General features: G+C 37.7%; 1 long non-coding RNA gene across 1 annotated transcript; it reads left to right on the top strand.

Moving 5' to 3' along the window:
* The first annotated feature begins 1,889 nt into the window (after positions 1–1,889).
* LOC140913880 (uncharacterized) lies at positions 1,890–11,784 on the top strand. Its single transcript, XR_012159683.2, has 3 exons — positions 1,890–1,921; positions 8,950–9,193; positions 11,702–11,784. It is a non-coding gene; the product is annotated as an uncharacterized LOC140913880 (long non-coding RNA).
* Positions 11,785–13,095: the final 1,311 nt, after the last annotated feature.

Genomic DNA, 13,095 nt, shown 5'->3' with positions numbered 1-13,095 from the left:
ATAAAAATACTTGGGTTTTAGTATATTTAAAATAAGCATAAATGTTTATTTGTAATATTCTCTAAATATGAACTGTCTTGGCATCATTATATAGTGAACATACATGGGTATCTAATGCACCTATATAAAACCTGGGTATAGGAAACCAATCTTATTTAATTAGTTTCTAACTTCACAGAATTTTGTTTTCCCCAGACTTACAATAGTAATTCAGCATGGTTTGAGTCACAAAAACAAACACCCCAAATCCTGCAAAAGGATCCACATGGGCCAATCATTGCGCCTGCATAGTCTGACATAGTTTGTTAAAATTCTCTGTGGTTAATTTATTTCTTGATACTTTAATAAACAGTTACAGTGTTGGTGAAAGCTCTAAAGCTTAATCCATTAAGAGCCATTCAGAACCAAAACAAACAAACGAAGCTTTAACCACTTCAGTGACAACAGTGCAGAACAAACAAGCAGTCTCCTTAGAAAATCCCAGCAATTTTAGGATCAATAGCCTCACTCGGTGCTCCTAAGTGATGAAAGCTAGAAGATCTCTGTTGTCGGCGCTTTTAAAAAATGTTTCTGGCAAAGCTATAGTTGCAAATTTGATAAGTTTAGTTTAGTAATACCCATGTAGTCCAGAAGGCTGACTTAAGTACTGTCACTGGCCACAATGAAAACAAACTAATTCAAACATCACTTCAAGCTGAAAATTGACTCTCTGTACCCATAATCTACAATGTGCAAATGCCTTTCAACAGCTCTCCAAGTTCTTATACTTAGAGTTTTGTGATTATTTTTTCTAATTAACAGCAATGGGATCTTTTTATAATGTTGGATAATAACGTTTCAAATGTTTCTGTGAATGCAAAACCAGTACACTGCCTTATATTTTTAAAGAATGCAAGACTGCACTGAAGTCTATTTAACCCAATATGCCAATATGATTATCAAATCAGCAAATACATTTATATATGGAAGGAGCAAAAATAAACACTTTTTTTCCTTCATGAGATTAAAAGCCTGTTAGTCCCCTTTCAAAACTCTGCCATTGTATATTGCCATTTGTGAAAATAGCCTTAGCTTCCTGGTAGATGGTCTTGAGGCTTAAATCAGATGTCAATGCAGCAGAATTTTGTATATAGTAAATCTGTTGCATTCTAGAGAATTAAAATCCATCCTGCATCTTTGCATATTCATAGTTACCCTTTTCAGTTTCCTAATTTTAAAATGCAGTAGCTCCTGAACCTGTTGTTTTGTTTTTTATTTAAATTTTGCAGTTATACTTAATTATAAACTCAGACGTGAAATAGGAGGACTATTTGTTATTTATCCAAAAAAGTCAACTGGTTTGTATTTTACCCATAAATTATCTGCAAGCATTAAATTATATACCTTCATAGGTAGACAACAGAGACTGTAGAGATTGCCTGAAACATGCTTTGAAGCTAATTTGTTTACTGAAAAGATTTGGCTACTTTTTAAATAATTTCTGTTATAATTAGCAGATTTTACTAAAGAGTATTGTATTTCATTTTTTTTTCAAATCAATAAATGAAATGTGTCCAACTTGAAAAATGTTAGCACTAACACTGAACCTTCCCAAGCTTTCCTGTTTACAAATTGAACTGTCCATCTGAATTCTACACAGGAAAGCCATAAATTGTAAGGCAGAAGTACATTAAAATACATGCCTTTACTGTGTGGTAGGAATGCTGTGTCGTTTACTCCTCATTCATTAGGATGCTTGATTGCATAAGCGAGTTGTCAAATGGTATGTGGGAGGCTGTAATGGCAGCATGTAGCTTTGTATGGAAAACAAATATGGCACTGTGAATATTTTTTTTCTCATCATATAGGTACCTGCATGTAGTGCTTGTGGGGGTTTGCTGAAAATGTTGTCAGCAAGTGAACCAATTCATCAAAAGCACATGTAAGTTAAAAGAAAGTTCTCAAAAGGAGAAAAACCAAACCATATAGACTTTCTGTAGCCTCACCAAGTGACAGACACAGACAACTTCACTGCTGCCAGAGCAACACGCTGCACAATTCATGAGCAAGCTATTTGTCACTGCTACAAGAATATCCTCCACAACTTGGCACCGGGGTCCTTGGATAGCCAACTGTGCTTGCATAGTATTGGAAGTGCTATCTTGTAATGGGGGGGGGGAAATGATCTGAGGCTCTCATTATTATTTCAAAATGTGTTATTGTATGAAAAACATCTCTCTTGAAACTATAAACATGAAAAGTTATAGGAAAATATTAGTTTATGGTACGTATGAAAAAGGTTATAATTATATTTGAAATTAGGGGGAAAGTGTGTATGGATTTCCTCACCACACAAAATCCCACTGTCAGAAAGACTGAGAATTATTATTCTATGAATCTGGTGTAATATGGCACACTTTCCATAATAATTTGTAGAAATAATGGGTCAAAATCATCCCTCGCATAAGGCTATTGCCTTAAATAGAGTTATAGCAGAGATGAATTTGGCCCAAGAACTTTGCAGGCTTAGTGCTTAATTTGAAGATTCCTTGGGAGTGAACCATTTCTCAATAACCGATCTTCGGTCTGCTCTGTTTCAGATTTTACACTTTCATGATTAATGTTATGTCACAGAGGACAAATCCTTTTATGCTACATGGTATCACATGTGGTATGATTCAATATAGCACAAAACGTTACAACCTCGGATGTGATCTCACCTTACAAATGAAAATTCATTTCATGTTGGATTTATATCCTAGCTAGCCTGAATTTACTGTGAATTTATGGTGTTAACTGGGAGCAAGAAACATGGATGAGTATTTGAAATCCAATGCAAATATTGTAGAGTTTATCTGCAAGCCAGATTGTACAACCCTTGTTCATGCTGGTGAGCACATACTTACATGAGTAGTTCAACTGAAGTCAATAGGCCCACAAGTATAAGTGCTGACTAATATGAGGGAGGATGACGCAATCTAGCGCTCAGTGATTATATGATATGTAAACATGTCTGTGTTGAAAATTAATAACAAAATTAACAAGAAGCAAGGGAAGTTATTTAGGGAAATGCCAAACCACAACACAAAACACAAGGCTCTGAAAATGTGAAAAAAGGAATCCAATGTTTTGAAGGCCTGCTCCATTATCTGTGCTGTCTGTTGAAAGATGGTAGGAAAATGATAGCAAACTCCTTATCCTCAGTTCTGGTGAGCAAAGGGATAGAAACAGTCTATTTTCAATGGCACCAGGAAGAGGGTGTGACTGGGCAGTGCTGAGCATGGGCACAAACAATAAATAATAGAAGCCAAGAAGGACACCCTGAGAGAAGAGATGGGAGGTGGGGAGAAGAGAGAGATGCCCAGAAGTAGGAAGGCCAGGAATTATGAGAACTGAGGAGCTAAGAGAAAGGGGTAAGGTAAATGAGCATGAAACAGAAATAAGAAAGAGGGAAAACGTATAGCAGCTGCATGGGAGATGGCCTGGTGGAAACAGTATAGTAGAGAGCTGTAGAAATTCTAACTCTGTGTTTTGAGAGCTTTGCTGGTATTAACTTAGCAATTCCTATTAAAGTCAGTAGGATTCTTATGAGTAAAGCTCTATATAAGTCTTGGAAAATGTACTTCCTAGTCCCTGGGGAAGATATGTGTCCACTAATGCTAATTAGTTTATTTTGTTCAGTTCTTCCTCTGTACAGTTAGATTGAAAGTTGACAAAAGAAAGTCACAATAAAGATAATGGGCTAAATCCTATCTCCAAAACCAAGCCAAAGTTTGGTTTGGGATGGGGAAAGGAATCATCTCCCCCAAAGCCACTGAGTGGCAGTAGAGTTGCTCTACTCCAGGCCTGATCCTGTAACATTTCTTTACTCTTGCTGCATGGATGGCATTTGTATTGGATACATGGAGGGGCAGATCCGCTTTTCTTCTCTCCACCATGCAAGGTTAGCATCACTGATGTTCAGGGAGCCTTTGTGGACCTGCTCCTTTCTAACTCAAGAAATCATGCATGAATTTACATTTTAAAGTAAGGCTCAAAGGGTGTGAGCTTAAAAATGCTAGTGCATTGATTCAGCCCACAAAAGAATCTGCATGTGCAAATGGGAATCAGGTAAAGTGCACATTGCAAAGAGTGGATGTGCACTTGAAGTACGTATGTGCACTTACCCAATTTATGCAAGCAAGTTCTATTTGTATGTCTAGTGGAGTCATGCATGCATACAAAAGAGAATAGACTGTCTAGTGTCTGAGATCATGTTATTGTCATTATTAAAGTCCATAGACTATTTTCCACTCTAGTATAGAGTAGACAAGAGTTTGGTACTTCTGTACATTTTTTCCCACAGATTCCTAAACTTTAATATAAGAGAAACAAACTGTACTGGTATTTTCAGACAATTACTCAGTCACCATTTGTCCGTGGCCAAATCCATGGATCAGGTTGCTTGTGAGATTATTCAGACGTAGGAGGCGTGGGGAGGGCAAATGCCAGAGGAGAATAGGGAGGCAGCCTTCTAGAAAGTCCACCGAGAAGCTGCAGAGCCACTTCAAAGTGGTTACTACAGTCTAATGGGTGCTGGATTTTCCTCAACACAGGCAGAGAATGTGAGGTTCCAGGCAGGTTCCTCTGAGACCACCCCTATACACTGTGGCATACTATGAGCCTCCACAGACCAGGGCTCCATGCCATGCTGGCTCCCCCGCCCCCATAACTAGCCTCCCCCTCACAGACACAATCACACTTGTTCTACTGCCAGGTGTCCCTCTGAGACTGAGCAGTGAGAGTCTGTATGTGTTCCCTACTGATCAGAGCACTAGACTGGGAAATGCGTATTCTGGACTCTGTGCTTCTCTCACCAACTAACTTTCCACATCTCCTTAGGTAAATCACTAACCACTTTCTGACTCAGCTTTCTAAAACGGTAGGTTAGGGATAATAATACTTTCCTACATCAGAGGGGTGTTTTGAAGTGGTTGACTGTAAATTCAGATTTGAGGCTTATTTTATTGATGATATTTTGGGGTGAGTTGTGAGAAGTCCCAAGATAATTAAAAATATACTCTGTCATTAAAACTAGATCAGATTATTGTTGTCACTTTCCATACAATGTTGAGTATTTAACATTAAAATGCTATAAATTAGAATAAAACAAAAAACACAGCTGTTTCCTCCTCCTTCTTACATTCCAAGCTGTCCACCATTTAGACCAGATCACATATCCTTAACAAAATAGATGTTGAAAGATTTTGTACACAAACTAAATGTGCATTGAACTGGGCAGAAAACTCTTTATTTAGCCTTACATTTTTTCAGCATGCTTGACCCTCCCTGTGGATAATGGAGTACTTTTATTTTTAAAGGTGGTAATGAGCCATCATCTGTTTTAAAAGAAGACACTGCAAAGAATTTATTTGGTAAATTTGAGAAACTATAACCAGTTTGCAGGACGTTAGTGTAGTGCAAAGAGAATAGATATTCAGGATTCCTTTTTTCCACTCAAAGCATTAAGAGGTCTATTCTCCAACTACAAATTCCATTAACATTAATAGCATTTAAGCACACAAATCCCTCCCCAATAAGTATTCCTGAGGAGTTAAATTCATTAAGAAAAATTGTCTTTGCAGTCAGGTTGTGTTTTTTCCACACTGTTTGCTCCCCTGAAAGTTGGATACAGAAATCAGATATTGACATAAGAGGGACAATGGGCCTTCTCCTGCTCCTATTGAAGTCATTGGTGTTTTGCAACTGACTTCAGCTTATGGAGAAGCAGGCCCATTAAGTGTATCGTGCAAAACGAAAATACATTTCCCTGCTTAGAATTTATATGCAGACTGATCCATTAACCTTTTCCTCATGTAGAATTTCCAAAAGTACAGAACTTTTTGACGTAGCTGAAACTGCTGCATTGAACAAAACTGTTGTACCAAGCTCTGCTGCTGATGTTACTGCTGCTCAACTAGCTTTTATGTTATAGGCTTCAGATGCTACACTTCAAAGACTTGAGGATCAAACTCTGCCTTGCTGCATGCCAAGAAAAGGAAGTTTTACTTTAGTCCACAATGGACTGATTGGCCTGGTGCAAAAGGTCACCAAACACTACAAATGCCTGCTTGGGACCAAAGCTTAAAAGGGAAATCCTGCCAAGCAAGATTAAGGTGTCTATTCTCTCTTCAGTATGCATGCATAACTCCCCTTAGCATCAAGCGGAGCTATGCATGCATGTTAAAAGAAGAATAGATGTTTAAGTGTGCAACAGGATCTTGCAATGTGTCAGATATCTTGCAAGAGAGACAAGAAAACTCTACCACAAGAGAGGAAATCTCTGAAAAGCTTAAGAACAGTAAGGGGAAGAAAAAGCACAGTCTATTCATCAAATGATTTAAGGGTAAGGCCTTAAATCCTTACTGGGGCAAAATTCTCAGTGGAGTTAGTGGGAGCTTTGCCTGCATAAGGATAGAGTAAACACAGAATAAGGAAATCAGAATTTGGCCCTTTGAGATGCCCTATGTGCAAGATATTCATGCATTCAGTTAAAAGTATGATTGGTGCACTATTATTACAGTGGGAGACAAATTTATTGCACTTGTGAACATGGGCAGATTGGTTCAGTAATACTGAATACCTTGATAGGCACTTAACTGCACATATCAGAGTACACAAAGAATAATAGAAGCAGCTTCACTGCAGCTGAGCCCAATGTGGAGGGGCTGAATGAATGTTCTGACCCTGTTACTGTTTTCTCTGGTCCCTTAGGCCCACTGTCCATTTTAGTTGCTTGCTGTGCACCGGAATCTGATCCCTTGTTCATGCAGCTTCTCAAATACCAATGGTTTTCATATAACACAAGCTCTTTACATTTGTACTAAAAACTGGGATTTTTCAGGACATGTTCAGGAAGTTAAAGTTAATGCTGCAGTGCTGCCTAGCCTGTAGACCAAAGGAAGAGTCTTACTCCCTGAAACTTCCACCACACTCATGACAGTCTAGAAGATTCAGTGGGAGAATCACTCACCTAACAGCTGCAACAGGAAGCATCATTGTTTGTGAAGAAAGAGCCGGAGGAAGGAGAATCCTCCTGCTTTTATTCTTTTTTGCCAGTACTAGAATTTCCACAGTTACATATCCCTACCCTATCATAGTTAAGGGCTGGAACCAAGAGCAAGGAAAATAATATTAAACATTGTTATTATTTTATTATAAAATGTCACATATAGAGAACCAGATGGGCTGACATTAAAAAAAGTAATATTTACATATTCAGAGGAGAAGGAATTGGTCTATATGCAAGATTATCTGTAGGCAAGGCTGAGATGCAGGAAAAAGAGGAAGAAAAACTAATAAATTGTAAGCTGTTATGATGGATGGAGTTGCTCAGAGTTTTAACACTGTAGCAATTACTTTTGCAATGTACAGTATGTACAGTGGGGTGAGTCTACATTTTTAATAGACAAGAAAGCTGAGAGACGGGATGCTTAGTTATCTCGAGCAGTGGTTTTTCAAGAAGAACTGGAAAGAGAAACAGATTTAATAGGACGTAACATTCCACTGATAGTGCCCTTTTAAATGGCAAAGGCAGGGTAAAAGAGGAAGGAAATTTCCTGGAGCCATGCCAATTAACAAGCTGTTTAATTAATATTCAGCCCACCATCCAAAACTTTGTTGGCTTACAGCTAAGACCATTTAAGTGCAAAAACTACCCTGTGCAATCACTGCAACACAAGAAAATGTCCAGTTAACGCAATCTTATTTCATATACTGTAAAAGCCACAAGTCATATCAACCAACTACTGACAGACTCTGCAACTCCACAAGACACTCCTTGACACACCCAACATATACAGAAACACAATGAACACATCAAATTCCTCTGAATCATATAGATTAACCCAAAATACTACAATTTTTGGAAATGTGTATGACAGGATGTTTGTTTTTTGTCGAGTGTCAAACCAGGAAATGGAATATGTCATAAGAAAGGGAAAAAATGGCCTTGACCTAGAACAGTGTTAGAGATCCAAGGTAACTGAGGTAATACCTTTTATTGCACCAACTTCTATTGGTGAGTTTTTGAGTTTACACAGAACTCTTCTTCTTGTCTGAAGAAGAGCCTTATGTGGCTGGAAAGCTTGTCTCTCTCACAAACAGAAGATGGTCCACTAAAAGATATTACCTCACTTACCTTGTCTTTCTAATATCCTGGGACCAACACGGCTACAACACTGCACACTAGAACTGGGAGTATGTGTGTGGGAAGGGAATTGTTTGGTTTTTGGTTGGTTGGTTGAAGGAGGTAAAAGTTACATGCTGAAGTGAAGGAATGTGTGAGATGTGCCTAGTGCTGAAAGGTTGAAGTTTGGTTTTTAGCTTGTTCACAGGATACAGAGCAATTCAAGAGGGAGTGTGTTAAGACCTAAGTAGATGAGGAAAATATAGCCTGCTCTTAGTTTTCCAAGTGGCGAGGCTGAATAATATTTATGGGCCTCCAGGGGTGAGGGTGGAGGGGATTGAAAAAAAATCTATATTGAATTTTGTAGCGAGAAATATTTACATATGCCTGCACTGAGCACCCAAATCCATATGCTCTCCTCTAATGACTTTCTAATTTTGTTAGACCTGCCTTATTTTAGGACACCCCAGGGCACAGATTATTGTCTGTTATATCTTTTCTAATTTAGGCATCCAAACATTGATAATTCTATCCCTATGCAGAAAAGCCTTAAGCCCATATGTTGTCCCATTGACTTCAAGGTACTTCATGCAAACAATGAACTGAGTTTCATTTCTGGCTCTGCCATTCACTCACTGCATGGACTTGGGCAACTCATTTCACTGTGTTGTGCCTCAGCCTCCCCAGACCCTCTTTGTCTAATGGGATTAACCACGCTTGCCTGTCACATAGATGCAATGAGGCTTCACTCTTGTAATGTTCATAATGCATAATACTATTTTCACTTATATCTGTCTATCCAGCCATTCAGGTATTTATCGCCAAGGCTTCTGAGTGCCTGTCACACCTTCCGTTTTAAGATTTGGGCAACGAGAGACCATGGCATCACCAAGTCAGCCTCTACTAGTGAGATTCATATGGAGGTCCGGCTGCAAATTAAACCTGCCCTGCCTTAATAGAACCTGTGAACAGGGGAATTGCTGCAAATACTGCATGCCCTCCCATGAGCTGAATACTCCTGGAATGCAGCCAACTCCACTGGCACAGGTAGGAGGATTCAGTTTCCAGGGGTGAATCAAGCCTGAGCTCTCCTGGCTCCCACTCCAGGGCTTTAGCCACAAAAATAAATTTTCCCAAAGTAAGTTTTGGGTGAAAAATATCACCTGTGCCTTTAACCAGTGAATTCCAATAGAATAAGATAGAAACGGGACAATTCACTTGCAAAAGTGAGCCCAAAATAATCTCTTACCTGTTTATGTGGCTACAGTAGTCAACTTTTCTTTTCTCCGGAAAGATACAGGGCCAGCGGATTAGTGTCACAGTCAGTGCCTTTCTCCTGTTAACTGCACTCTTCTTTTGCCTAAGCACAATCTTACATATTTTTTAAATGATTAAACTTCTAATAAAAAAGGAGGAAATGGACAACTATAGTTTGATTTCTACACTGCCCCTAACTTGGCAGCTGGCTAGAATCTCTATTACTGTCCCAACTGAAACCCTAGTCATAAACGCCTCCTAAAGTTTGGGGCTGTTTAGATCCAAACCCTTGATTATAAACTCCTTAGGGTGTGTACCACAGGCATGATTAAAACAGTTATAGCTAGCTACCTGTATGGTCCACCACTCTAGTAAGCCCTATGAGTCTTTTTCTTCTCTCATTTGCACTAATAAGTATATCGTGCAGAAGGTGAACTAGGCACACAATGAACACCTAAGTCACTGTATAAATGACAATCCTTACCCAGTCCTTTGCATTTATGGCTGATCTCTGGTTGGAAGCATGACTTCCAGTAAGCTGCATGACCTCTAGTAACATGAAGCATATTTATGTAAAGTGGAAATTGGGGCTATTTTCCTATCATGTAATTACGAAAAACATATTTCTGAAAACATATTCGACATTTTGGAGTAGCCACATTAAAAATGTACAACAGAATAAGTTTGTTATTTTCCAAGGTATGAAATATTTTCTTCTTTTAGGGCCTGATCCACAGCCTTCTGCAGTCAACAGGAGTCCCACCCTGTCTAAAATTTATCTCTAATAAATAGACATCTGATAACACCCAAATATTTAGTATACTCACTGAAAGTTACCATGTTTACTGAACACATGGCCTGATTTTCAGAAGCACGAAGTACTGTACCTCCTGATGAAGTCCATCAGAGCTGTGGATGCTCAACACCTCTGAAAATCAGGCCGAGAGCATGTTGTCATTTGGAAACATACAAAACGTAATACGTTCCAATAAACACAGGACTGATTTAATTTTGTCTCTGTTCACTACATTGACTTAGTTGGAATACTGCTGAATTTATAGAACTGCATCCTTGTTTTTGCCAGATTCTGCCTCCCTTGCTCACACTGAGTAGTACTTTACTCAGAGTAGGCCCACTGAGCTCAATGGAAGTCTTCCAGGTGAGTTAGGATGGCAGAATCTGGCTCTTTGATAGCCGATAATTGTGTACTTTTTCTTATGCTAACCTTATTCCATTGTGCTCACAAGAAAAGTATGGGGAAGAAAGAAGAAGGAGAAAAAAAGCCTTTGCAAACCCCTGTTAAGATCTCCATTCATTGCAGGGAAGTTACGTATTCATGCTTTAATTGACAGTGGGGAGCATTTGCTGTTTGAGCTATTGAGCATCCTTCAATGGCCTCCGAGGTCAATACAATTTTTAAAGAGAATATTCTATCCCATGAAAGAGAATAATCCAAGTAGGATCTATTAACTTATGGAAGCTACCTATTTCTTTGGGATATTTTTGTGTGTTTGGGTTTTGGTTTTTAAAAAAATAAAATAACAATAAAACTTTAAAAATTGTAAAATCCTAGCATTTAAAGAAATATTCTCATGGGAACAAATTCTTCAGACCTTACTCAATTCTCTGGAGTAAGGTCGGGAAGGTTTAGCCCACACTGAACTGCAGTTTTTTCCAAACCAAACCAAACAGTAGCCTAACAGCTACCAAATTAATTCTTATTAATTCTACTTTTCTCACTCTGTTCTGACTCTAATAATTATTTTTGTTGTTTTTTTTAGTAGAACTACCCTTGCACTTATGTCATAAAAATTCTGTCTTTTTTCCCTTTTTTAATATTTGTATTCAAGACAAACAACAGGAGGTTGAAATCAGGCCATTTAAAAGAAACATCTGCTGACATTTATTCATATGCTACATGTTCCACTTTCATCATTGAATGTAATGATAAACACACATTCCAGTCAATAATGGCAATTCCCAGCCAAGCTTTACAAATGGTCTCTTTAACACCTAAATTGACAGCTCGGGAGAATTTGAGATAGAAGCTAAATATGGTACATTTGGACACTATTTCTCTAAGTCTAGAATGACTGAAAGACTTTAACAAGCACATACATTATAATATGTGGATATAGTCTTGACTTATACAGGTAAATGTCTCAGAGTGTTTCATAAAGTTTTGAATGAAAAAAAAATTAATATAAAAAACTGAAGAAGCTATGACTCTGATTACCTGGGAAAAAACAAGGGTATAGTTCTTTGAAAAAAGAAACTAATTATATTCTCTTTGAATAGGAGATCTTACCCCATATGGAAATGAAAAGCTGAAAAGTGTCCTTTTTAAAAAAAAAAAAGAAGAAGAAAAGAAGAAAAGAAACAAAAAGAAAAACTTTTAATCTGGTCTGATTATTACAACGTAGCAATCAGGACTTATTGTTGATTTTTTAAAAAAATATAAATTTCTATGATTATTTAATAAACAATATTATGATGAAAGAGATTAATTCCTTACCTGTGTGAAATTTTCATGTTATATCCTCTAGGAGTGTGCTATGGGTTGCCATACTGCAAACTAGTCTCTCCTTAAAAAACTAATGGTTTACAGCTTGATAACTTGAAATGATGTGCAATATACCGATTACATGTCTCATAATGGGAACAAAATAAAATTGTGTCACCACTTTGTATACATGTAAACATATTATTCTGAAAAATAATGATCTCTTTCTATGTATTTTATGTATGTCCCTTTCCCTTTTAGTTCAGATTGAGTAACCTTCTTAAAACTGAATCATAAACTGATTTCAAGTTGAACAGAAAATCACAGCTTTACCAAGCTCCTTCATGTGTGAATAGTTTCTCCCTTCAAAACTCTGTTGTAGTTCAGCACAGGTCATTCTTTATTTATCAAGAGAGAAAAAACTACACATTTTAAAAATAATGAATGTAAGAATAATTATAGGATCACAAAGTTAGCCTGCTTAGTGTACCAAAGTGTCAGACGAGGAGCAACTATACAAAACTGTAGCTCTCAGATTCGGGAAATTACTTTTCTGAAATCAATTCAGTTTAGACTAACAACTGGAAATTGATTTTGTTTATTTATACTCATGAAAAATTGTAATCTCAGAGTTACATTTTCTAGTCTTTTAATCTACTCTGTAGTTATGTGCAGTGAAGTAGCAAGAATTATTAGTCATAGCACTCAATCATGTTTTGTATCTATCTGTGACCCCGACTCTGCAAATACTTGCTATTGGATATAAGGGCCAATTAATTTATTATTGCCCTGCAGCGTGTGTGGTCACTCTGACCAGTAGAAATAGGGGGCGATATGCTACTGAATTAGAATGGTAACATTTTGCACTCATATTACACTCACTTTTCACTGGTGTAAATGACTGCATAAGATGCAGGGCAATGGTGAATAAGGCCCATAATGCTTTCTATCATGAGAAATCCCATTGAAATCAATGCCTGGTAGCAAGTGTTTGCAGGATTAGGTCCATAAATAGGTACAAACCAGAAGTCAGTGGGATTATGCATGATGGAATACACTATGCTTGGTAGCAAGTCTTTTCAGGATCATGCTCTAATTTATGCACCTTTAGGTTTGGGGCGTTCTTTGCTGCAAAACATCAAGCACCTTAGTATCTAAGCATTGAGCAAGCATTATGAATAAAGCATTA

Source organism: Lepidochelys kempii, chromosome 6 (assembly GCF_965140285.1).
Source record: "Lepidochelys kempii isolate rLepKem1 chromosome 6, rLepKem1.hap1, whole genome shotgun sequence".
Classification (NCBI taxonomy): Eukaryota; Metazoa; Chordata; order Testudines; family Cheloniidae; genus Lepidochelys; species Lepidochelys kempii.
The sequence above is the reverse complement of the archived record's forward strand: the minus strand, read 5'-3'. Positions and strand labels throughout refer to the sequence as shown.